Consider the following 25,825-nt stretch of genomic DNA (forward strand, 5'->3'; position numbering starts at 1 on the left):
AAGTAAGGAGAGGCTAGCGAGGACGCAGAGCAGGACCCCAGGAGGAAGGAGAGGAAAATCAGATGGCCTTAGGGTGACAAGGAAGGAAACAGGAGGGCTAAGGAATACCTTACCCTGCCACCGACTGAATGAGCAGCAGGAGCTGGTATCTACCACCTAACCTCTGCTCTCCATGCCTTCCCTTCCGAGGCTGCTGGGACCTTGCTCACAGCCACACTCCTCTCCCGAGCATGTGCACTGCTTTCCAATGCACCTTCAAGTCTTCCGTGGCTCTGTTATCCCCTCAAGTTATCATCCAAATTCTGTCCTTCATCGCCAAGCTTCCTGAAAGACGTTTCGGTGCCACAATTACAACTTCCTGGTTAGACTAGAACTCTCCAATTTGCCACATCGAACAATGAATCCATCCACTTCCCCTTCAATCGGGCCCCTAGCTTACCTACTCACATGAGTGCCACAGCCATGTCCCAGTCAGGCAGACTTACAGCAGCAGCGCCGCCAGGCCTACTTAGGGGACAAGTCTTGTGACAGCTGCCTCTGTGCTGTCTCCTCCATCTGTGCCACTCTGACCCCTATTCCGGTGGCCTTCTACATGCCCTCCATGCTCTACTCCTCGGAGGGCAAATCCTCACGCACAGGCCTCCCCTTCCTCTTACATAACTAGATGGCAATCAAAAGACACAAACATGCTGAGCCCAGACTCAGTCTCACAATTCTTCTCAACAAAATATACAGTCCTTCCCTAACCGGTTTGGCTCAGTGGATAGAGCGTCGGCCTGCGGACTGAAGGGTCCCGGGTTCGATTCCGGTCAAGGGCGTGTACCTTGGTTGCGGGCACATCCCCAGTAGGAGGTGTGCAGGAGGCAGCTGATTGATGTTTCTCTCTCATCGATGTTTCTAACTCTCTATGCCTCTCCCTTCCTCTCTGTAAAAAATCAATAAAATATATATTTAAAAAAATAATAATAAAATATATATATATATACACACACACACACACACACACACACACACACACAGTCCTAAGAAGCCACCATCAGGCAACTAAAGTTGACACTCAAGATGACACTCAAGCATACATTTCATCACAGTTAGCAACTCAGAAATCTGAACCCAACATCAATGTTGGCTGCCAAATAAATCCCAGCGATGCAAATATGCAGTCCTGACATACTACGTCTGAGTGACAAGAACATGGTCGTAGTTGTTCACATTGTTGTCACTTCAGTTGAGTAATTGCTGGCACTACACACACCAAGTTTAATTGGCATATAAGAAGTTTTTAGGAAGATGACACCATGATTCAGCACTGAAACGTGTTTTTGGTACACAGGAAGGCAGGGAAACAGAATATGCATTTTACATTAGTAAATAAAATGTCATCAGAGGAATGACCAAAATCCATCTTTTATCGCAAAGAGAGGAAGATACTCAGGCAGATGAAGCAGGGGTGCTCCTTGCTAAGATACGCTTATCACAGGACAAACAACTGTAACCGGAGGCAAGAGAAATGGACAAATTCCTTGGAACAGATGAAAGAACTTGCAAAGACAGGCTGGCATAAATTCATGTTTCACAGGACTATCTTTTTGTTGTTGTTGTTAATCCTCACTCGAGGATATTTTTTCCATTGATTTTTAGAGAGAGTGGAAGGGAGGGATCGGAGAAAGAAAAAGGGAAAGGGAGAGAGAGAGAAGGGAGGGAGAGAGAGAGAGTGGGAGGGGAGAGAAGGAAGAAGGGAGGGAGGGAGGAGAGAGAGACACATTAACTGGTTACTTCCCTTGACCAGAAATCGAACCCACAACCCTTCGGTGCATGGGCCAATGCTCTACCACTGAACCACACTGGCCAGGGCTCACAGGACTATTTTAAAGGCATTTATAAGTAATTAGCAGTGTTTTCTTTCTTTACATATAGAAAATAAAAGTATAGCATAAAACAAAGGCATTTGAGACTCAAAGAATTTGTTCATGTCAAGCTTAATATCTCAGCAATTTTTTCATAGGGTCCCTAAGCCAAAAAAAATACCTAATAGTTCCAATTAGTAAGTGGTCAAGTCCAAACTACTTAACCTTTTGCACTCAGATGTTGAGTGTGACTCGACACTGTTAGCATTAGAATAAAGGAATCGAGAAAAAAAGCAAGCGAGTGCAAAGGGTTAATAAGTATTCATGTTCCAACAACTTAGTAGCCATTTGAAAAGATACACACAAATGAAAAGAAAAGTATTTTTATTTCATTCTTAAATAGCCCCACAGTAACTCTTCAAGGTGAACTTTCGTAACCCCCTTTAGAGATGAGGACGTTGAAGCAGCGAGAAGGTCAGTGACTTTCCCAAGGCCTCAGAGCCGATAAATGGTCCTGCCCTGTAGGACAGGAACTTGGGGAGTTTTTTCTTTTTCTATCTCCTGTAGAACATAAACGCCTTACAGGCAAGGACTACGCCTCAGTCCTGTGTGTATTCAGCAGACCCTAACATAGCATCCTGCCACAAAATCAACAGTGAATAAACAGTTCCTGAATTAAATAACTCCTACCCAAGAACCCCTCTCATTGCGGCATCGTTGGCATGTTCCGTAGCTAACCCTGTGCCTGCCACATTGAAGAGAATGGTAGGAAAAGGGCACCGAAGGAAATAACAAGAAGACAAGATGCTTGATTGCACAGCCTGGACAGAGGTGGCTCAGAGTCACCCAAGTGGTTGCCCTCTGAGCCATCAGCACCCTGGGGAAGTCTTAGACTGATAAGCCACTGCTGAGCTTTCAGCCTTCGCAAAAACTGATCTGAGCGCCCGGCTCAGCTCTGGAGGGCAAGGTGAACTCTTCTGCAAGGACACTCATCCCCAGCCGCCCAAGCAAGCGAAGGCAGCGTGAACAACCCGGGTCAATCACAGGTGTGCTGACACCAACGTCCCCACAGGGAAAGGCAGGTGCAGGGCTCAGGGACAGCCAGCTGCTCAGTCTCTGCTTCAGAGCCAACGTCCCGACGCGCCGCCGCGGCCGCCTGGCCTCTGCGCAGGTGACTGGTGCATTCCCTTCACCCTGTGGAAACACAAGCTTCCTTCACAACCAGCACCACACATTTAAATTATATGCTTTAAATGCACCTTCACAGCGGGAGCGCTGCAGGGCGGTGCAGAACTGGCCCAGCTGTGTCTCAGCATACCCGGGGCGACTTCTGCTACAACCACCCACAGTAAAATCCCAATCGTATTCACTTAGCTATGGCTTGGGCCTGAGCCACACTTCCCAGTTATCTGTCCTAAAAAGGGTTTTTATTCCTCCTCTGGAGAAAGATCCCCTCTGGAGAAAGTGCAGAGTATGTTGGAGGGAAACGTCTCTCCACAGGAATTCATTTCATTCACTTCACCTCACGTACCCTCTAAATCCTGAGCCTGAGGCATGTGTGTATGTTTAATATGGGGTGGCTGACAGAAAATGTGTCCCCAGGGAAACAGCCAGGAGAAACTCCAGGAGGATTCAATGGATCCGCCAGGCTGCATGCTGACAAGCCCGGCAGTTCTGAAATGACAGCAAGTTAAGAACACAGGACTCATAGATCTCCCGAGACCACAGAAGTCACCGGTGGAAGTTACATGCGAGAAGAAAGCTTAGTAGACAAGACTGTATAGAGACGATCGGGGGCCCACACAGACCATCAGATTGGAGGCCTTGCACAAGCCCCAAGTGCGAAGTTCCCACATTCCTTGTCCCAGGTTTCTGGGTTCTCTTACCGCCCATTCGGATGTGGGCAATTGATTACAAGGCAGCAAAACTCCACCCGACCAGCAGCTCCTACGATCTGTTGAATTTGTGGAAACAAGGGCAATTTCAAGGTCTCTCACATCTATTATTTCCCTTGGTCCTCACCACACCTGACTGAAGTGGCAGGCCCACATCAGCTCCTGAAGACACTGTTACTCATGAGGGGGAAGTCCTAGCCCAAAATCAGACAGCAGTTCTCGAGTCCAGATCTCCCCAAGTCAGGACTCATCTGCCTCATCTTTCATCCAGCACCTCAAAGCATTCTTACCACCACGCAAACGGGCAGATGGCAGAATGAAGTGATTTACTTGAGGTCACACACACATGCAAAGCATTATCATATTATCACCTGCTCTGGTGAAATGATTTCCATGACAAGGTTGGTCGCTGATGGAAAGAACAGCCTGGCATGGGAGACCTGACTCACCATCAATGCCAGACATGCCACTGAGACACTCCTAGAAATACTTTTCAGAATACTTAACAAGATGGTAATATCCAGTAAGAATTCTGTGTTATCTCCAATTATCTTAAGCAGTATCATTAAATACAAAACTAAATAAACTTCAATTCACATGTATTTAAAAGCATTCCATGGCCAGTGTTGGTCAGTGGTTAGAGCGTCAGCCCGTGCACTGAAGGGTCGTGGGCTTGATTCCTGGTCAAGGGACGTACCTGGGTTGCAGGTTTGATCCCCGGCCTCTCTTGGTAAGCAATCGATGTGTCTCTCTCACAGTGATGTTTCTCTCTCCCTCTTCCCCCTCCCTCTCTTTCACTCTCTCTAAAAATCAATGGGAAAAAAAATTATTGGTGGGGATTAACAAACAAAAAATAAAAATAAAGGCATACCATGTAGTATCTTGGGAGAAGGGAGAGAAGAACTGTCACAACACATACACGTTTCCACTCCAAATAGTTTACTTCTGTTTTCAGAGGGCTTTCATTCACCCCTAAGCTTCTAAAACTGTGCAAAGACATCGTGGGCATAAGGCTCAGGTTACTATGGCCTTTGAACATCCCAGAGATCCCTGAACTCTAACCACTAGATGCCTCACTCCGCCAATGTTCCCATTCAACCAGCCCCCTGCCAGGTGGGTTTTGCATGCACAAGTCATTTGTCCCAAAGGAAGGGGTTTCTGAGCTCCTGGAACTTCATCAATTAGTGAAAATTACTACTTATTATACAAGAAAATAACATTAAATACACCAAATATATGAAGATTTATAGTCTGTCAATTTATCATGGTTTGACTGGATTTTCTAAAGATGTTCAGGTCACTTCCTCTATCCATACCTAACGCAGGATGCCTCAGAGACCTGTATTAGCCACTTAACATGCTTCAAACGTTCATCTTCAGTGGCACAAACAATGCATCTAAAAGTAAGTAACCCATAAAAGAGGAGAAAGTATTTGCAAAATCATATATATATTAGCTACAATATATTAACAATTCTTACAACTCAAAAGACAGATAATCCAATTTTTTAAATGGGGAAAGGATCTGAATAGACATTTCACCAAAGAAGATATAAAAATGGCCAATAAGCACATGAAAAAATGCTCAATATCATTAGCCATTAGGAAAATGCAAATCAAAACCACAATGAAATACCACTTCTCATCCTGTCTTAACCTGCTCAGGCTGTCATAACAAAATACCATAGACCGGGCAGCTTAAACAACAGAAAGTTATTTTTTCACAGTTCTAAAGGTTGGAAGTCCAAGATGAATGTGCAAGGATCGCTGAGTTCTGGTGAAGGCTCTCTACCTAGTTTGCAGACAACCACCTTCTTACTGTGTCCTCACGTGGCAGATGCGAGAGAACAAACTGGCTCTTTTTATAACAGCACTAATCCCATTATGAGGACTCTATCCTTATGACCTTATCTAACCCACATTACCTTCAAAAGGTCCCATCTCTAAATACCACTATATTGGGAGTTAGGCTTCAAACATGTAAATGGGGGGGGGGGCGGGGGAGAGGGTACGTATTTCAGTCCATAGCAATATCCATTAGGATGGCTATAACTAAAAAACACATAATAATAATAACTGTTGATAAAGATGTGGAGAAATCAGAACCCTCATACACTGCTGGTGGGAATGTAAAATAGTATAGCCACTTTGAAAAACAGTCTTCCAGTCCCTCAAGAGGTTAAACATAAAGTTCCCAAATGACCCAGCAATTCCAACCCTTAGCATATGCCTAAGAAAAAGGAAAACATGTTTCCACACAAAAATTTGGACACAAATGTTGATAGCAACATTATTCATAATAGCCCAAAAGCAGAAACAACCCCAATGTCCGTCAACTGGTGAAAGAATAAATAAAAGGTGCTCTATTATTCAACCATAAAAAGAAATGAAGCCCCAGCCAGGTGGCTCGGTTGGTTGGAACACCATCCCACACACCAAAAAGGCTGCAGGTTCAATTCCTGGTCAGGGCACATACCTAGGTTGTAGGCTTGATCTCCAGTCAGGGCACATAAGGGAGGCAATCAATTTATGTTTTTCTCTCACATCCATGTTTCTCTCTCTCTCTCTTTCCTTCCTCTCTCTCTAAAATCAATAAACTTATCCTTAGGTGAGGATGTAAAAAAAAAGAAAAGAAATAAAGTACTGACACATGCTTCAACATGAATTAACCTTGAAAACATTACGCTAAGTGAAAGAAGCCACATAGTGTATGTTTCCATGTTTATGAAATGTCTAGAATAGGCAACAGGGACAGAAAGTAGACTGGTGGCTGCTTAGAACCGGTAGGGCAGTTGGGGGAAAACGGAGTGACTGCCAGTGGGTACAGTGTTTCTTTTTAGGAAGATGAAAATGTGCTGACATTGATTGTTGTGATGATTATACAACTCCGTGAATATGCTAAAAACTACTGAAATATATACTTTAAATGACTGAATTGTATGGTATGTGAATTAAATCTCAATGAACTGTCACATATATTTAAAAAGTAAGTGGTAGTTAACATCCCTGGAATCCAGGTGAGACATGCCTTCGGAGAAAAGACCATGCCCCTGAGTAAGACCTCTTCTAGACCCAATCTCATAGAAACGAAAACCAAGCCCTGACAAGATCTGCAGGAAAGACGGAGTCAGTCCTGCCAAGTTAAAGTTTGTGCTTTTTACAGATCGACACTATCAAAGTGTCAAACTAAGCCAACACCAGCACAAAGTGATCAGCCAGTGACTTAACTGTCTGCCAAAACAAGAACCAACACACTTCAGAGTCTTTAAAATACATTATCACAATGCCCATTATTCAATAAAAAATCACTAGGCAAAAAATAAATAGGGGAAATTTAAGAAAAATTAGTCAAAATAAACTAAATTTGACATGGCCTAGATGTTGAACTTAGCTGACAAAGACTCTGAGGAAGCTATTATAAGTATATTTAAGTCATTAAAGGCAACTCTGTTCAGATAACTTAATAAAAATGTGGTCTTAATGTGGAAATAAAGAATCTCAGGGGAGCCCTAGCTGGTTTGGCTCAGTGGATAGAGCGTCAGCCTGCAGACTGAAGGGCATATGCCCTTGACCTGGAATCGAACCCACAACCCTTCAGTCCGCAGGCTGACACTTTATCCACTGAGCCAAACAGGCTAGGGCTCACTGGATAATCTTAACAGCAAACTGGAGATGGTAGAAGAAAGAGTTGGTGAACATTAAGACACACCAATAAAAACTACCTAATCTGGGCCCTGGCCAGCGTGGCTCCATAGTTAGAACATTGGCCCACACACTGAATGGTCGTAGCTTTGATTCCCAGTCAAAGGCCCATACCTGGGTTGCAGGTTTGATCCCCGGGCCCAGTCAGGATATGTACGAGAGGCAACCAATTGATGTCCCTCTCTCACATCGATGTTTCTCTCTTTCTATGTCTCTCTTCCCCCCACCCCACCTCCCTTCACTCTCTCTCTCTGAAGATCAATGGAAAAAAATATCCTTGGGTGAGGATTAACACAAAAACAAACAAACAAAAACAATCTAATCTGAAGGAAAAGACAAATTAACTAAATTTTAGGAACGTACGTGACAAATATCAATCAGCCTAATATAAGTGTCATAAAAACATCAGGATATTTTACTTATATGCGGAATATAAAGCAAAAAGTAACAAACTAACAAAACAAACTCTTAGATGCAAATAACAGAATGGTGGTTTCCAGAAAGGAAACAAAGTGGGGAAGGGTGAAGTGGTAAAGGGAGTCAACTATCCTATATAATAAAAGGCTAATATGCAAATCGGCCGAACAGCAGTACGACTGGTCACTATGATGCGCACTAACCACCAGGGGGCAGATACTCAACACCGGAGCTGCCCCCTGGTGGTCAGTGCGCTCAGACAGGGGGAGCACCGCTCAACCAGAAGCCAGGCTCACAGCTGGCAAGCACAGCGGCGGTGGCAGGAACCTCTCCCGCCTCCGAGGCAGTGCTAAGGATGTGAGACTGCCGACTTAGGGGAGCGGGCCTCAGCCATCAGTTGGACATCCCCTGAGGGCTCCCAGACTTTGAGAGGGCACAAATTTCATGCCCCGGGCCTCTAGTCCTAATATATATAAACCCTGGGTCCGTCACATCCACAACGACCAGAGGCTTGACCTAACGCCCAGGCTGTGCGCGCAGCAGGCTCTGGTGGGTGGGGACTTGTGGCAGCAGAGACAGGGATGGGGGAGGCAGGGCTGACTGACACTCACACTCACTCACAACCGCACACACGCACAGACACACACAGCGCCCACCAGCTCACAGCCTTTTCTCTCTTTCTTTCCCTCCCTCCCAGCTCGCTCTCGGATCCTCGTCTCAGAATGAGGAAACAAAACAGACTGGGCCTGAAGAGGTCTGGATGGAAGGGAGGGCGGACAGAGGGTGGAGCGGCCCCCACTGGCCCCACCCTCTCCCAGCCGGGAAAGGGAGGCAGGGAGGCCTGGAGGACTGCTGAGAAAAACAAAGAGAGACAAGAAACTGGGCGAGATCAGGCCAGCAGAAAAGGGCAGTTGGGGGCAACCAAGCCAGCAGGGGAGGGCAGTTGGGGGCAAGATCAGGCCAGCAGGGGAGGGCAGTTGGGGGCAAGATCAGGCCGGGGGAGGGCAGTTAGGAGTGATCAGGCAGACAGAGGCAGTTGGGGGCAAGATCAGGCCGGCAGGAGAGAGCAGTTGGGGATGAGACTAGGCCGGCAGGGGAAGGCAGTTAGGGGCGATCAGGCAGGCAGGCAGAGGCAGTTAGGGGCAATCAGGTAGGCAGGCAGAGGCAGTTAGGGGCAATCAGGTAGGCAGGCAGAGAGGTTAGGGGCAATCAGGCAAGCAGGGAGGTGAGCGGTTAGGAGCCAGCGGTCCCAGATTGCGAGAGGGATGTCCGACTACTGGTTTAGGCCCAATCCCACAAGAATCGGGCCTAAACTGGCAGTCGGATATCCCCCAAGGGGTCCCCGATTGGAGAGGGTGCAGGCTGGGCTGAGGGAACCTCCCCACCCCCCTGTGCACGAATTTTGTGCACCAGGCCACTAGTATGGTAATAAAAGGAGACTAGACTTTGGCATAAAAGGGACTACACAATATATTACACAAATATCAAATTATAATCTTGTGCACCTAAAAATTAAATAATGTTATTAACTGTTGCCCAATACATTTTTTTTTAAAAAAAAAAAACAGGATAAGAGGATGAGAATGAGACAGAAAATAATTTGAAGAAATGATGATCAAAAATGTCCCAAATTTGATGAAAATCACTAACTTATAGATCTAAGAAGCTCAGAGACTTCAAGAAGGATAAACATAAAAAGAACCATGCCTCAGCACATCATAGTCAAACTGCTGGAAGATAGTCTTTTTAAAAAATTTAGATGTCCTTTTTCTTCCCATTGGCCCCCTCCACCCTGCACCTGCCCCTCCCAGGCCTTCACCAAACTATTGTCTGTGTCTATGGGATATATATGTATGTGTGTGTGTGTGTGTGTGTGTGTGTGTGTGTGTGTGTGTGTGTGTATATATATATATATATTCCCCAGTTAATCACTTGAAAGTAGTGAGGATGGTGGAGCTGAGAGACATTATGTACAGGGAACAAAGATTTTTTTAAAAGACAGTTGACTTTTCATAAAAAAGTACAAAGGACAGAACACTTTAAATGGTTAAAAGAAAACATGAATTTTATAGTGAGCAAAAATATCCTTCAGAGTCAAGGATGCAGTAAAGACATTTTCAGGTAAATGAAAGCTGAGAGAAACAGACTTGCACTATCAGAAATACTAAAGGGATAACCATCAGGCTGAAAAATTGGGTCAACAGGAAAGAATGAAAAACACCTGAAATGGGAAATAAAAGTATAAGCATAAAGACTCTTTTCTGGCCCTAGCCGGTTTGGCTCAGTGGATAGAGCGTAAAGGGTCCCGGGTTCAATTCGGTCAAGGGCATGTACCTTGGTTGCAGGCTCCTTCCGGCCTGGGCCCTGGCTGGGACTCATGCAGGAGGCAACCAATTGATGTGTTTTTCTCACATCAATATTTCTCTCTGTCTTTCCCTCTCTCTTCCACTCTCCCTAAAAATCAATGGAATATATCCTCGGATGAGGATGGAATGAAAAAAAAAAAAAGACTCTTTTCTTTCTTCTCATAATTTACTGAAAAGACAACTGTTTAAAGCGAAAGTAACCCTATATAATAAAGAGCTAATATGCTAATTAGACTGAACAGCAGAACGACCATCCAGACGACCGTCCTGACAACCTTCAGGACGAAGCCAGGGCTGTGAGGGCCGAGCCTCTTGCACGAATTTCATGCATCGGGGCTCTAGTAACTCCATAAGAGGGGCTTATAGCTTATGTAGAAGATATGACAACATACTAACACATGGCAGCAGGTAAGTGGAATTACACTGTTGTAAGTTTATCACATCTGTAAAGTATGGACAGGGAGAGGTACAATGTGACTGTGAAGAGATACTCTAAGATCCCGGTTAATTAAGGATGCATATAGTTAGCCCCAGAGCAATAATAACAACAACAAAAACAGGGGAGGGGATGAATGGAAAACAAATAGCAACATGGTAGACTTTAACCAAACCATATAAAATTACATTAACGGATCAAAACTTAACATCACCAATAGTAAGAAACACTGAGATCATGTCTCCCTAACAGGATGCACTGAGGCAGACACAGCATCACTGCTGTAGCATCCCTGCCAGAAATGCATAGCCACAATCTAATCATGAGAAAACATCAGACAACCCACACTGAGAGAGCATTCCATAAGGGTACACATCAAACATGTCAAGGTCATGGAAAACAACAGACACACTGAGGAAGTTTGGAGAAGACTAAGGGGACATGACAAGTAAATTTAATGTGAGATATTGGATTGGATTTGGGGCCAGAAAAAGACATTAGGGGAAAATTGGAATAAAATCTGTACATTACTTACTACTGTAATAATGTTAACTTTCTGTGGTAAAATGTTAACGGGGGAAACTAAGTAAAGGGTATACCTACAGGAATTCTCTGAACTATTTTTGAAACATTACTGTAAGTCAAATGATTTCAAAATAAGCTAAAAGATGGGGTTAAATGTGAATAGACTAAACATCCCAATTAAAAAATGGAGATTGTCATATTAACCAAAATTTGGATTAACTCAAATGTCCACCAAAAGTGAATAAACAAACTATAGCATATCTATCCAATGCAATACTACGCAGCAGACTGTAAGGGGACCAGGGAGGTAGAAATATCTTGATTGGGGTGGTGGTTGCATGGGTGTATGTATTTGTCCAAATTTACTGTACTATACAATTACAATTTTACTGTATGTAAATTATACTTCAATAAAGTTGATTAAAAAGGAAAAGTGACATCCCCACCATTCAAATGTGGCGATACAGAGCAGCATGTGAAGAAACAGAGAGCAGAATTTATGACGTTTATGAGTTTTGACAGTCCTAAGACTTTCTCTAACCCTCAAATGCAAACAGATTGTGGGAGCAAGTTCATGATATTTTTCAGAAGCAGGCCTCCCAGGCTCTCAAGCATCAAAGGGAGATGCCACTTAGGCCTCTTCCTAGCACAGGGATGGTTGACAGTGCATTGCAACAATCTCACTTGAAAGAAAATATTTAAAAGCTGTCTGGTAAGGTTTTGACCAGGATCCTCTTGATTTGGTTACAGCATAACAAACTATGTATTTGAAAATGCAATGTTATTGAGGTCAGGTTACTGTTGAACTGACATGTTTGTGTAGTTTATTAATACCATGCTTAAGTATGAAAATAACACCAACTCTACCCCTGCTTTCCAGACATAACCAAACTTTTGATTATGTCAGCAGAACTAGTCTCTGGAGAATGCACAATAGCATTTTTTGTGGTTCTTTAGAAGCATAATTAAAGTGAACATCTACTGGGTGCTTCATATGTAAGGCCTTGCTAAGTGCTTTCGTGCATTTCATTTAATCCTCACAACAGCCCCCAAAGGATTTTAACAGATAAGGTAACTGAGGTCAAGAGAGAGTTTGGGTAACTTGCTCAAGATCACTTCTGTGTAGGGGTGAGTTCTAGGGCCAGGATTGGGCCAGCACTAACTGGGCTGTAGAACTTGATTTCTTTTTTCTTTTTTTTTTTTTTAATATGTATATTTATTGATTTCAGAGAGGAAGGGTGAGGGAGAGAGAGAGAAACATCAATGATGAGAGAAAATCATCAACTGGCTGCCTCCTGCACACCCCCTACTGGGGACCAAGCTTGCAACCCGGGCATGTGCCCTCACTGGGAATTGAACTGTGACCTCCAGGTTCATAGGTCAAGGCTCAACTACTGAGCAACACCGGCTGGGCAGAACTTGATTTCTTAACTTAAGCACTGTACATAAGAGATTAGACTTATCCTTCAGGATAAAGATATTTGTGTTAATGTTACTGATATTTTTATCTATTCCAATGCCAAGGCAGGAAAATATAAAATGGAAGAAGAAAAAAAAAAAACAGCTCACACTAGTTATAGGATATAACTTCTTTTTGATACTTTTGGATACTATTTCACTTCATCATATAAGCTTCTACAAAGTTTTCAAAGACTCTCTCCTAGAAAGAGAGAAATAAGAAGACAAGTGCCAGGTATGAATCACTGTTGAGTCACCTGGGCTGTGTTTTGTCAGTGATTTTAAGTGTCTGGGTCACATACTCTCCACATCCTACAAATAGAAACAGCACTTTACGTTGGTCATAAACTACTTTCTTACTAGTACATGCTATCTCACCTTGCACTACAACAGCTCTGTGAGATAGGCAAAGGGCGGGGGTGGCTATATGGTGAACTCACTTACAGATGAGGAAAGGGAGACTTGCCTAAGTTATATTTTACCCACGATCCCTGGGAGCAGGGGCAGTAACCCTAGACTTCGGTTTCACAGGTGACCGCAGGACACTGGGCACCCTCACGTATTGGGGTCCAGGGTTTGTGGGACATCTGGTCTTTGCCTAGAATTTCCTATCTCAGTTTTACCTCCTAGTCAGCAGATGTTCAATATGAAGGTGCCACTCTAAATCCTCTGTTCTGCAAAACAGCAGAAGTACATTTCCAAGGGAATACTGAGGCAGGCACCAGGAAAGGACAGAGGTCATCTTTGGTAATCAATGACATTACCTTATTTCACCAAACTTAATATGCTACCGATTCTAAAGTGCACCACTATCTTGTACCTAAGAAAGGAAAGTACTCCCAATTAGACAACAGTACATTGATTTTAAGATGCATCCTGACCTCAGGTATGTTAAAATGTGTCTTAGTGTTGATGAAATGTGGTAATTCAAAACCAGCTTTCTCCAACTGGGGATTATAACCTTCTCAGAAGCCACTGGCTCATTAATTTAATTTAATTTTTTTTGTTAAAAAATCTAGCTCATTAATTCTAATGTATCAGTATTATTGAATGGTATCAATGCTGACTGCTGGGACTGTCAGTGGGAGAGAGGAATGAAGATGCGTAAGCGTCATCTGCCTTCCAGGAACTCCTATTGGGCCCTTCAAGGAAAATCTCAAGAGCCAGAAGCTGTGCCGCTTTCCACAGCTCATTGGTACCAGTAGCTGCCATATCAGAGAATTTCCGGGTCTCAATGTCAAACAAACCAAATTATGAGACACTCAGTTCTTTTGGACCAGGCTCTGAGCAGCTTGGTATTTGGAGTGTCGAGATAACAATTTCTTAACACTCTCATCGTCTTCAGTGAAGAGTTAAAGAAGGGAGTGCACACCGACTGCGGACATACTACGTGCAGGAATTCTCAAAATAACCTTATGAATCGGGCATTGCTTTCCCTGTTTAAAGATGAAGAACTGGGAACTCACAAAAGCTAAACAGGCATAGGCTGTGCATGGCTGAGTCAGGATTCAAACCAAGTCCACTTGCCCCCCCAAAGGCCATGTGCTGTCCCCTGGGCAGGGGACAGGAGGCACAGCGGGCAAAGGCTTCGAGAAGCTTGAAACTCACTGCCAGACTAAACTAAAGTCTGGAGGCCTGATGTTGCACTTAAACTTCACAGTAAATGACAAAACCCCTTTAGCTACAGGACACCTCGCTCAATTTCGGAACCCATTTAATCAGTAGGACGGCTGTTCACTGCTCTGAGGCGGTCCCCTGGTCCTAGCTGCATACAGGGACTCACCTTAGATCTACCTGAGAAGGTGGCTTAACCAGCCACATAGTTAGTCGTGAAGATCAGACGTGAACTACAATTTAAGACCAAGTGTGCAAAGGGCCGTCACAATGCGTGTCCTCTGAACTATGACAACCCCTCAGGGAGCCACCTCCCACCACAGAGAGATCATTCTGACAGAGGCGATCAGGGAGGTGGCATCTGAGCTGGGCCTGGAAGAACGGGCAGGTGCGAACAGGGAGAGAGGGCGGGGAGGGGCTTCTGAGAGGAGCAGGGCCTGTGGCTGACTGCAGGGTAGGGAGCGGGAGGGCGGGGTCGGGAAAGGCTGGTTAGTTAGGACTGGAAAGGTACTGAACACCAGAGTAAAGATACCACATGAATTCAGTAGGAAAAAGAGGCGTCACTGGAGCATTTTGAGCAGGAGGGGGACCTAGAGCAGCAGGGTGGCCAGTGAGTCGTGGGGGAGCGGGGTGAGAGACGTCCTGTGGAGAGTGGACCAGGGGCAACCAGCCGGTGAGAAAGCTGGGGCCAAAATTCACATCTAACGTCTACGGGCTCACCCTCATACAGCAGCACAGAAATACGAGCAGAACCAGATAGTAATTCCAAAGGATTTGGGGGAAATGAGAACAAGGAAAAATTGTCAGGATAAAATAGAGACACTTTGGAACAGTGGTCCTCAACCAGGGGCAGGTGGCCCCCTGCGGGGCATTCGGCAATGTTAGGAACGTTTGGGCTGTCATCACTGGGGGGCAGGTGCTACTGGGTCTGGGGTAGAGGTCAGGGATTTGGCCACACGTACAGGAGAGCCTCCTACAAGAAAGCATTATTGGGTCCAAAGTAACCAATGGTGCCGAGGTTTAGAAACACAATCTTAGAAGCGTAAGAAAACAAACGGTGAAGATGTCATGCTCACCATGCGGCTCATGAACCAAACGGGTAAAGAAACCAGTGGGACTGTCTCTGCCGAGACTACAACGACTTACCCCTGTCCACTCACTGCTTTCGCCTACAGTTCTGTGCATCGGCGACAGGCCAGGCCCTGACAGGCGGCACTGAACCCTCCACCTCCACTGCCATCCAGAAGGGAGACAAGCACGTAGGAAACACACACTTTGGAAACACATATGTGCTTGTACACAGATGTGCAGGGAAGACAGAAAAGGAAAGCACCAAAATATTATCAATGATTATCTCTAACGTGGAGTTATTTTATTTTTCTTCATATTTTTCAATAAAAATATGAATAAATGGAAAAAACGTAATGATTTTCGGTGAATGTGTCTTAACTTCGACAGTTAAAGTAAGGTGTGTAACGGGCCGTAGGTTCTCACCAGCTGCCCCACCTCTGCAGGCTGGTGAGGGGGAAGGGAAGGACAGGGAGCTACAGACCGAGGGCGGTGAACCCATCTACCTCAGACTTGTCCATGGTGACACACAGCCCCTGTCATTCATTCATTCAGTTCCTTCTTCCGCTACGAGTCAGGCATTGCTCCATGTGCTCCAGATACAACAGGGAACAAAACAGACAAAACCCCCTGCCCTCATGGTGTTTACATTCTAGTAAGAGGAAGCAGACAAGACAGCAAGTAAGTAAAATATAAAAAATATGCATGTTCACCCTGGCCGGTGTGCTCAGTGGTTACAGCATCACCCAGCACACCGAAGGGTTCCGGGTTCGATTCCCCAGTCAAGGGCACATACCTGGGTTGCAGGTTCACTCTGTACCTGGACCTGGGGGAGGGGGTGGAGGGTGCATGTGGGAGGCAACCAATCCACATGTGTCTCTCACATCAATGTTCCTCTCTCTCTCTCTCTCTCTCTCTCTCTCTCTCTCTCTCTCTCCTCTCTCCCCCAACTCCTCTCCCTCCCTTCCTTCCTCTCTCCCTTCCTCCCTTCCACTCTCTCTGAAAGGCAATGGAAAAAATAGCCTCAGGTGAGGATTAACAAAAAAATAAAAATCACAAAAAAGATGTATGATCAATGGAGAAAAACAAAGCAGAGAAAGGGGCTCAGAAACAGGTGGGAGGGTTGCAATTTATACCGTGGAGCCACAGAAGACCTCGCTGGGATGGCGTCTGAGGAAAGGTCTGAGGGAATACGGAGGAGGAGAGGGCGGAGAAACGACCAGGTGCAAACCCGAGGCAGAAGCGGGCCTGGTGGGGGCCCACCTGCTAGGGTGAAGGACAGAATGGAGCAGGCTGCAGGGGGAGCAGCGGTCAGGTCATCCGGGCTGGTAAGGACTCGGCCTTTATCCTGCAGGAGATGGAAGGGAGGCCATCGGAGGGCTCTGAGGGAAAAACCGACCTGACATAGTTCGACAGGAAGGCTGCAGATGATTAAAGCAGAGAGACCCGCTGGGAGGCTGTTACTCTAACTCAGGAGGGAGCTGCTGGTGGAATGAGCCAGGAGGAGAGGAAGGGGTGGACGAAGGGAGAAGCGGCCAGGGCTCTGAGTGTCTTCTGAAAGCAGATTTAACAAGGTTTACTGGTGGACTGGATGTGGGCAGTGGGAGGGAGGGAGGGAGAGAGACGGACAAACTTCGGGGTTTATGGCATGAGCAACTAGAAGGATGAGATAGAGAAAGAATACTGTGCAAAGAGCAGGTCTAAGGGGAAAGGTCAAAGTTCAGGCTGGGATGCCTTTCAGATCTCCTGAATAAGATGCTGCTCAAGCAATCAGATGTGCATCTGAAGGTCTAGGGAAAGGAGCAGGCAGGAGATGAAAATGTGGGGTTACTAACAGTGCAGACAGCACTTACAGCCATTAACGTGTACTAGCAGAGAAGAGGTTAAAGGAGAGAAAGAAAGGCAGGACAGCTGCTGCCAGGGAGGGAGAAGGGCAACTAGGGGGGTGAGGTGCCCTGGAACCAAGTGATGAACATGCATCAAAGAGGAGGGAGAACGGAGGTCTTTTCCTATCAGTTCTTTTCTAATGATATCAATAAGGCTTTACTGGGTACTCCTGCTGGGGCACCCTGGGTCCAAGGAGAGGCGTTTCAGTGACTTCCAGATGGTGCCAGTAGTCTGGAGTGACCACCTAGCAAGGTCGATGACTGTGCCTGGGGTGCAAGGCGCTGGGAATGAAGCCCATGGAACTCCTTCCTACTCCGGTCCCTTCACCGTCTCAATCTGGTCACACACGTATGGAAAATATCTACCTGCAATGGCAGCATGGAGGCATGTTCCAGGTCCCCCCGAGAGCAGCCAGGGACCCGGCCTGAGCAAGACCAGGATTTGTGTTTAAGGGAAAAGGGAGTGTCCCACTTTCCTCCTTTCGTGACAGCCAACCCGGGACACTTGTCACCTCCCGTCACTGGTCATTCCACAAGCTGGGGCCCTCTACTCCCATCGATGTAATGATCAAATGGCATCTATGAGAGTCACTTCCTGAGACGGGCCAGCACATGCTGACAGCGATGGGTATGCTGCTACGGTCCCATCCAAGGCGGCCCACACCTTTAATGCAGAGCAGGCCAGGGGCAGGCGCCAAGGGGCTCTAACTGCCCTGCCCCTGCCCCCTCATCAACAGTGCAAAACAGCTAACTCCCTGCAGCCTGGAAAAGTCCCTGGCATGGTTTAGTGCTTTCCGTACACTAATCCCCACCACCTACTGCACAGCAATCATATGAGAGGAGTGTCAAGGTACTATTTCCATTGACAAATGAGGAAACCGAGGTACCAAGAAGTCAGGTCACCTGCTCTGGCGACATGTACACAGCCAGCTACTGATGGCTGCAGTTCACACCCGGCATCTGACTCTAAACCCTAGTCTCTGTTGTCTCAGCTTTCTATAGCCTCTTGTCTGGTGGATTACCCTGACAGAGCCATCTACAACGTCCCCCCACCCACCAGCTCCTGCTTCTGAGGGGGATATGGCATTTTCTAGTTCAAAACGTATACACAAAAATATCTTTAAAGGGTTGATTATTCCTATTGCAGATCTTGTACCCCAAACAAGATTTGCACGCAGTATTTAATAATTCATTGCTCAAATTTTCTCAGGGGAAACTTCTCGATGAATGTGGGTAAGGTAGGTATATCATCTTAGAGATGAGTTTAGGAAGGGGCTCAACTGTACTCCAAGCTCCCAAAGCAATGAAACCCTCCCATCATCTCCGGGTTTCTGCTGGGAAGAGAGGTGGGTGGGGTGCACAAATCCTGGTTCAGAACCGGGAGATGTGGCAAGTGCAGGCTCAGGGCAGGGACAGAGCGCGGGGCACAGGGCAGGGACAGAGCGCGGGGCTCAGGGCAGGGACAGAGCGTCGGGCTCAGGGCAGGGACAGAGCGTCGGGCTCAGGGCAGGGACAGAGCGCGGGGCTCAGGGCAGGGACAGAGCGCGGGGCTCAGGGCAGGGACAGAGCGCGGGGCACAGGGCAGGGACAGAGCGCGGGGCTCAGGGCAGGGACAGAGCACGGGGCTCAGGGCAGGGACAGAGCGTCGGGCACAGGGCAGGGCAGAGCGTCGGGCTCAGGGCAGGGACAGAGCGCGGGGCACAGGGCAGGGACAGAGCGTCGGGCACAGGGCAGGGACAGAGCGCGGGGCACAGGGCAGGGACAGAGCGCGGGGCACAGGGCAGGGACAGAGCGCGGGGCACAGGGCAGGGACAGAGCGTCGGGCTCAGGGCAGGGGCTCAGGGCAGGGACAGAGCGTCGGGCTCAGGGCAGGGACAGAGCGTCGGGCTCAGGGCAGGGACAGAGCGAGGGGCTCAGGGCAGGGACAGAGCGTCGGGCTCAGGGCAGGGACAGAGCGTCGGGCTCAGGGCAGGGACAGAGCGTCGGGCTCAGGGCAGGGACAGAGCGAGGGGCACAGGGCAGGGACAGAGCGTCGGGCACAGGGCAGGGACAGAGCGTCGGGCACAGGGCAGGGACAGAGCGCGGGGCACAGGGCAGGGACAGAGCGTCGGGCACAGGGCAGGGGCTCAGGGCAGGGACAGAGCGAGGGGCACAGGGCAGGGACAGAGCGTCGGGCACAGGGCAGGGACAGAGCGCGGGGCACAGGGCAGGGACAGAGCGTCGGGCACAGGGCAGGGACAGAGCGCCGGGCACAGGGCAGGGACAGAGCGTCGGGCTCAGGGCAGGGCAGAGCGTCGGGCACAGGGCAGGGACAGAGCATCGGGCTCAGGGCAGGGACAGAGCGTCGGGCTCAGGGCAGGGACAGAGCGAGGGGCTCAGGGCAGGGACAGAGCGTCGGGCTCAGGGCAGGGACAGAGCGTCGGGCACAGGGCAGGGACAGAGCGTCGGGCTCAGGGCAGGGACAGAGCGCGGGGCACAGGGCAGGGACAGAGCGTCGGGCACAGGGCAGGGACAGAGCGTCGGGCACAGGGCAGGGACAGAGCGTCGGGCACAGGGCAGGGGCTCAGGGCAGGGACAGAGCGAGGGGCACAGGGCAGGGGCTCAGGGCAGGGACAGAGCGTCGGGCTCACGGCTGCTCTGTGCCTGTGCCCTCAATGTCCAGCTCCTCTCTGAGGGCACAGCAAGGCTCAGCAGCAAGCAGGATTACCGCGGGCTAGTGTTAGAAAAGCTTTCTTGCCATATTTTTTTGCTCCCCAAGAAGGAGTCTGAGCAAATCTACTGATGGAACATTCCAGATCTTTCAAAAGTGACCTTTGGGGGCTCAGATTTGTAAACCAAGAACTTTTAATCCACTGCCTTTTCCCATTTAAGCCCAGCTATCATTTTCCAGACCTCAGGAAATCCACTCCTGACCCTTTATCAACTAGTCAGACAAGGCTAACCTTTGAAGGGCTGGCATTTCTGGGCTCAGGGAAGCTTAGAGAAGAGAGGACTGGAAACCCGTTTAAGATCGACGCAGGGTGCCTCCCCCCAGCAGCTCAGGCAGCAGCCCTGAAGTCACCCGAAGCTGGAGACAGAGCCTCCCTAATCCTTCGGAGGCTGGCTAACCACAGAGGCCCCTGGCAGGCCAGAGCCCAAACCCAGGAGCACAACCTGAGCCTCCAGCTCGACCACAAGCCCTGCCTGCAAGACCACGACTTGTGAAACAGTAACTCTGTGCAAGCAGCAGGGCTGGGGCCGGGCTCTGCCGCTCCGCCCCTCCGCCCCTCCCGTGGGAACGCACCCTCTGTGATTGGCTGCTTCCCCACCCCCAGGCCTGGTCTACAGCAGAGGGGTTTCCAGCACTGAGCCAGCTAAAGCTATTTAAAACAGCATGGAAGGGGCCTCTAGCACAATCTAATGCAACCTCCTCACTTTATAGAAGAGACAACTGAAACCCCAAAAAGAAGCTACAATGAGCCTCCTCCCTCCACCACCCTCTGTGCTCTCCCCCCTCCTCCCACCCCATAAACCTACCAGGCAAAACCTCAAGAAAAGATGGTGATGCCAAGAACAGGACATATAGGAGGGCTGGATGGGTTCTTCGGGGGTTTGGAGGTGCAAAGAGGAATTCTGACAAAACAGCCTGGGCCCTTAAAGGCTGCACAGGGCTGCCCAGAGGGGACTCCAGAGCCGCTGGCTGGGCTGGGCAATGATTACAGTCAGCACAGTAGCCGGAGTCTAGGTTTCCTGAAACCTCGTGCATGGTGTTTGGAGGGGTCAGGGGGCAGTCTCCCCCCAGTACCAACCAGGCTCCAATTCACCCAGGAGGAAACTGAGTTGGGAAGAAAGCCACGTGGGTGGAGCAGCAGGGAGGAGAGGAACCAACTTTAGAAAGTCCAGAAGAGGATTCATGCAGCCCAACTGCAACCACAGGGGCGAAGGAGTCAGGAAATGCTGCCGGGGGAGCCAGCCCAGTGGCCAGACGGCCAGCTAGTGGGTCCAGGAGGACGGAGGGCGGAGGTTTAAATTTAGCCAGGTAAACAGAGCTGCCCCTGGAGAAGGCCTGGCAACAGCAGGGCAGTCACCTGCTCTCCTCGCTGAAGGGAAAGCCGGGCCAGACGGCATCAAGCAGCAGGTCTGCTTTCCAGGCTGCACCACCGTGCTGGTGGGGGAACGAATAGGCCGCTCCTCAAAGATGGGGAGAGGGCCATTTTTACTTTAAAAAGTGGCTCAGATTTAAAATCATTAGGTCTTTTTGTCTTTATCACCGTATCTATCCCCAACCCCTCTGCCGGATTTTTTCTGGACTCCTGGATACAATTTGAAGATGCCCCATTGAAAACCACCCAAGAATGCCCTTCAGTAAGGGTGGGAACCCCAATATTCTCTCCTCACTAGGAGATTTTTATATCCATCGTTCTTATGAATCTTGAGAGGCCTGAAGGAGTTACAGAAACAACTACAACAAACTCTGAGGACTGTGTTCAGATGTGGGGCCGGAACAAAGGTGGAGTCTGAAGACTTGTTAAGAAGATTAGGGAGATAAAGGACAGGCCGTTTGGAAGGGCACTAGGGAGAACAAATTCAGAACAGCAAACAAGAAAGCTTTTGTGGGCGTATTTTATTTCAGAGAAGGCAAGCGCTATCACTTCATGTAAAAATTTCCTCCCCTGCTGGAGATGCCAGGCCATGCAATCCAGAAGCCAGCAGAGCTATGCTAGACGTAAAAAGTAGGACAGACTGGCCTGCTCTTCTGTCCTCTTGAAGAAGTGCAAACAAAAAAACCTTCCTGCTGTGACTAGAGTAAGAGGAGGGTGAAATCCACAGGTGAAGGCCATCCCAGGTTTTTTCATTTCACAGCACATGGCTCCCACCAATCTAGCAATATCCCTTTAACTTTAACTTTTGGGGTAGAAAATTTCTTAGAAAAAGGTTGTTTCAAGCCAATAAGACACCCCTGGAGATAGTACCACCACCAAATGTACTCAAGAGAGGACTGATTTCAGACACCCTGAGCAAACACCTACACACACACACACACACACACACACACACACACACACCTTCCCTCACATATTCATACTGGAATACATAAGAAATCAGGGCCTGGGAAAGTAGGAAACCCATGGATGGAAAGGGCCAGCCAGCTCTGGCTCCCGCCCCCCTGGCAGGCAGACCCCCCCAAGTGTATCCCACGCCCTCAGTCTGATTTTCTTTAGGAAAAGAAAGAATTGCTGCTCAGGGCTACCCTTAAGCTATTTACCCACATATTGGCTTTTTTGTGTGTGTTTTGTTTTGTTTGTTTTGTTAATCCTCACCCAAGGATATTTTTCCATTGATTTTTAGGGAGAGGGGAAGAGAGCGGGAAAGACAGAGAGAAACATTGATGTGAGAGAGACACATTGATTGGTTGCCTCCTGCATGTGCCCCAACCAGGGTCCGGGCCAGGGAGGCAGGGAGGAGCCTGCAACCGAGGTACGTGCCCTTGACCAGAATCAATCCGGTACCCTTCCGTCCGCAGTCCGACGCTCTATCCGCTGAGCCAAACCGGCTAGGGCAGTGGTCGGCACACTCATTAGTCAGCAGAGCCAAATATCAACAGTACAACGATTGAAGTTTCTTTTGAGAGCCAAATTTTTTAAACTTAAACTTCTTCTAACGCCACTTCTTCAAAATAGACTCGCCCAGGCCGTGGTATTTTGTGGAAGAGCCACAATCAAGGGGCCAAAGAACCGCATGTGGCTCGCGAGCCGCAGTTTGCCGACCACAGGGCTAGGGCAACACATATTGCCTCTTTCGGTCCCTTTGCTCCACTCCCTCCTACCCTGGGGTCAGCTCTGGCTGAGCTGGGAGTGGCGAGAGCTGGTGTTCAGCCGCCTCATTTCCCTGGACCCCCGGGCCTGACAGCACCACCACGAGCCCAGCGGCATCGCTCCTCTCGGCCTTGCCTTTCCTTAGGAGACACACGGCTTCTTCTCTATTTACAACCCCAGACCTTTTGTTCACAGAGACCCTATTTTGAAATGGAGGAAAACCACCACTCAGCCTCCCACCTGCCTTAGGTCGGTGTGTTCGCCAGGACTGGTGTGTCTGTACCTGGACAGGGGTGTGGGCATAAACTGGGGCCAGCACCCACTCACCCGTGCCGGAGTGTAGCCGTCTGGCCTTTGAAACCCACGGGCAAATCAGACGGCAGCAGGAGGGGCTGGCACCAGGAAAGGGTCCTCAGGCTCTCTGAGGGCGTGCCCGCTGCTCCCGGGCGCTCTGCTGCCTTAGGGACAGCCACAGACGTGCCCGCATGAATGCTGGTATGTGGCAGGGGGTGTGAGTGTGACCCTGCCCCGCCGACCCAGAGGTTTCTGCACCCACACAGACGGCATGACACAGATGTCCCAGCACAGCTCTGTCTAGCGGGCACAGTCTTGGTGACTAGAGCAGTCAGGGATTGGTAACGTGATCCTGAACCTTTCTCCTCCAGGTACCAGGATGAAACCCTGCCCAGGGCGGTAGTAACTGAGAGCTGTTGCCAACGTGGCCAGGTGGCAAAAGCAGTGAAGGCCGTGGGAGTTGGGGGTGGAGAGCAAGTGCCCCCATTCAAGCTGGGAACCCGTCCCCTGGACTGAGCAACCTCAGCTTTCCTCTGGGTAAACTGAACCATCGTCTCTCACAGTGAGTGGAGGAGGAGGGCGAAAATATCTCGGAAATCTGGCCCTGACTGAGCGCACGGCCACACATGCCGGAGGGTCCCCGAGAAGATGGAGAAAGAGGTAACTTCCCCATTCTCGCGGGGCAGGCATAGGTGTGCACAAGGAGCGGAGGCGCGATGGAAGGAAACGGAAACCTCAGACCCCACTCCGGGCTGGACCTGCCCTGGGCTCGGGCAGGAGTTCAGGCACCAAACTAACCCCTCCGGGGGCTGAAGTCCTCCAGACGCGGTGCTCGCTCGGCCGGGCTGACGCGGGCGCGGACCGCCAGCAGAGCCTTCCAGCTGGGCCCGAGCGCGCCAGGGACCGGAGCGAGGAGACCGGAGGGGCTCACGCCTCCCGGACCGGCGCCCGCAGGGCCCCGGGAAGTCCGTGCACCCGCCGGAGGGCGGCACCTCCCGGCCACCTCCTCAGACGGCCACCCCTCGGGGACCGAGAGCCGCCCGCGCCCGAGCAGCGGGAGAGGGAGGGAAAACCCGACCCTCGCTGCCCGCGCCCCGCGCCCCGCGCCGCACACGCTGGAGGCGGCGAGCGGCCCCAGCTTTGTCTGCGGCCGGGGCGGGACCCCCTTCCCTCTCCGCGCTCCCTGCCCCCACCTGACGGCCCCGCTCCCGGCACCCTGGTCGCTCCGGGGGCCGAGCGCCCGCGGCCGCCGAGGGGGCGGAACCGGGGGCTCTCGGAAGTTTCGGAGGCGGGAGCCGAGGAGGGGCGTCTCCGCGCGGCGAGGCCGGGGGGCCGGGGCCGGGGCGGCCCGCGAGCGCCCCTCTCCCGCAGCCGGCGCTTACCTGCCTGTCCCGCCGCTCGTCAGGCTCGCGGGCTCCGGCTCCTCCAGCGACGGCTGCGCCGGGTCGGCCGGGCGCGGCGAGCGGAGGCCCGGGGCCGCCCCCCTCAGCGGGCAGGCTGCTCGAGCTGCCGCACCGGACTCCGCATCCGCGCCGGGCGCGCTCCGCTCCGGGTCCCGCCGGGCCGGGTGCCCGGGCCGCCTCCGCGGGATGCGCGTTGCCCGGCCCGGGCGGCCGCGGCCCTGGGCGTCTGCGCTCGCTCCTGCCGCCGGGAGGGCTCCCGGCTCCGCGCCCGGGACCCCGCGCTCGGCCGGCGGGAAAGTCGGGTGCGGAGCCCGCGCCGCGCGGAGGGAGGCCCCGGGCCCTGGACGAGCCGTCGGCCGTCGCTGGGCTGCACGCTCTCCCCCGGAGCGCGGGACCCCAAGAAGTTTCGGCCGCGGCTCGGCTGGGAGTGCCGGGCGGGCGCCGAGCGAGCGGATCCGAGCCCCGCCGCCTCCGCCCCGCCCCGCCCCCGCGCCGCCTCCCCGCCCCCGGCCGCCGCGCGGGCCGGCTCCCTCCTTCCCCCCCGCGAGCCCGCGACCCCCTCCCGGGGCTCCTCCCAGCGCTGGGACCGTGACCTCCGCACCTGCCCTGCCGCCGGGGCGGACACCGCTCCTCCCTCGGCCTCTGGACGGAGCGGCCTGGGCCTGGACGGGGGTGTGGATGGGGAGCCGCCGCCCAGCCCCCTCCCCGACCCCCTCCGTCACCCGGAGCCCCGACCGCCTCCTGCTCTGGGACCTGGACCCGGTGCCCCGAGCAGACCGCTGGCGGTGCCCGGCCAGCAGCCCCGGGCGCCCGGCACCCCTGCCAGGAACACCTACCGCAGGGGCTGCGGAACTGGAGGCACTGAGGGGGGAGAGTTAGCTCAGTAGCTCTTACATTTACATCAAACTCCTGCTCGCGCTTTATCCTCCTTTGAATCCCCCAAAGCAGTAGAGTGATCTGTTATTTCCGCTTTGCCAACCCAAGCCTTGCCTCTCCTGCCCTGACCTTTTCCAGAGCACCCAGCAAGAGACTTCTGGGACAGGACATTTGATGGGGGCGGGGGCGGGGGGCACACCAAGAAAAATGTTTCCAACGCATTCTCTCATCACTTCTGACAGCT

At 50.5% G+C, this 25,825-nt stretch overlaps 1 protein-coding gene across 1 annotated transcript in view; it reads right to left on the bottom strand.

The window, feature by feature from the left end:
• Positions 1-24,981, bottom strand: part of WNT5B (Wnt family member 5B) — a 147,570-nt gene extending 122,589 nt beyond the window's left edge. The window contains exon 1 of the mRNA XM_054718762.1: positions 24,685-24,981. The gene's annotated coding sequence lies outside the window, so the exon portion shown is untranslated. The remainder of the gene's footprint in view (positions 1-24,684) is intronic.
• Positions 24,982-25,825: the final 844 nt, after the last annotated feature.

Source organism: Eptesicus fuscus, chromosome 7, assembly GCF_027574615.1.
Source record: "Eptesicus fuscus isolate TK198812 chromosome 7, DD_ASM_mEF_20220401, whole genome shotgun sequence".
Lineage (NCBI taxonomy): Eukaryota > Metazoa > Chordata > Mammalia > Chiroptera > Vespertilionidae > Eptesicus > Eptesicus fuscus.